Source organism: Bos grunniens, chromosome X, assembly GCF_055505025.1.
Source record: "Bos grunniens cultivar Pamir isolate PY7600 chromosome X, Bosgru_T2T1.0, whole genome shotgun sequence".
Classification (NCBI taxonomy): Eukaryota; Metazoa; Chordata; class Mammalia; order Artiodactyla; family Bovidae; genus Bos; species Bos grunniens.
The window spans coordinates 120,005,958-120,007,340 of record NC_141194.1 but is presented as its reverse complement, the minus strand read 5'-3'; the positions used below and the strand labels follow the sequence as shown (position 1 = coordinate 120,007,340).

The window sequence follows — 1,383 nt, the reverse complement described above, 5'->3', positions numbered from 1 at the left end:
ATCTATAATTTAGCAAAGGATAAAAAATGAATGAGACAGTATTACCTAACATTTTGAATCATAAATTATAGCTATAAATACCAACTCTGCTACCTTTTGGGTCCTTTGGCAAATACCATATATCTTATATTATATAAACCTATATATTTTGTGATCTTCAGTTTCCTTATTGGCAAAATGGAGCTACTAAGAAAATCTACTCTTAAGATTGCTGGCTCAGCTCTTTCAGCCATCTTGGACCCTGTGAAGGCCTGCTGGGAACGGGACTTCTAAACCGACAAATATGTCTGGAAGGCTGTGGTCCAAGGCCATTTTTGCTGGCTATAAACGGGGTCTACGGAACCAAAGGGAACACACTGCTCTCCTGAAAATTGAAGGTGTATATGCTCGAGATGAAACTGAATTCTATTTAGGCAAGAGATGTGCTTATGTGTACAAAGCAAAGAACAACACAGTAACTCCTGGTGAAAAACCTAACAAAACCAGAGTACTCTGGGGAAAGATAACTTGAGCTCATGGAAACAGTGGCATGGTTCATGCCAAATTCCGAAGCAACCTTTCTGCTAAGGCCATTGGACACAGAATTCGTGTGATGCTGTACCCTTCGAGAATTTACACTTCTTGAAAATAAATAAAAGTGTTGAAAAAAAAAAAAAGATTGCTGGCTCAGTTAAGGTAATGCATGTGAAGTGCATACAACAGTGTCTGGCACATGGTGAAAGCTCTAATGACCTATTAATATGAAGAAAGTATTCAAGATAAGGTCATGGTGGTAAGGCAGGATGACATAAACCTGAGGACTCTGGAATAGAGGTATCTACATAGTCAGTGCCATTGGCATGGCCCAGCAAGAAAACAGACAGAGGAATCTCAAAAAAGACAAAGCCAAGGAGGGAGCAGAGTAAATCTGAGGCCATGAGCATGGCCCAGTGAATTACAGCTGGGGATGGGGAAATGGGTGGAAATAAGGCTACTAAAGGAAGAGTTCCAGAAAAATATCTATTTCCGCTTTATTGACTATGCCAAAGCTTTTGACTGTGTGGATCACAATAAACTGTAGAAAATTCTGAAAGAGATGGGAATATCAGACCACCTGATCTGCCTCTTGAGAGGCCTATATGCAGGTCAGAAAGCAACAGTTAGAACTGGACATGGAACAACAGACTGGTTCCAAATAGGAAAAGAAGTACGTCAAGGCTGTATATTGTCACCCGGCTTATCTAACTTATATGCAGAGTACAGCATGAGAAACACTGGGCTGGAAGAAGCACAAGCTGGAATCAAGATTGCCGGGAGAAATATCAATAACCTCAGATATGTAGATGACACCACCCTTATGGCAGAAAGTGAAGAGGAATTAAAAAGCCTCTTGATGAAAGTGAA

General features: G+C 40.4%; 1 pseudogene; it reads left to right on the top strand.

Annotated features, from left to right (window-relative positions):
- Window positions 1–216: 216 nt before the first annotated feature.
- LOC147341250 (large ribosomal subunit protein eL33 pseudogene) lies at window positions 217–656 on the top strand (annotated as a pseudogene).
- Window positions 657–1,383: the final 727 nt, after the last annotated feature.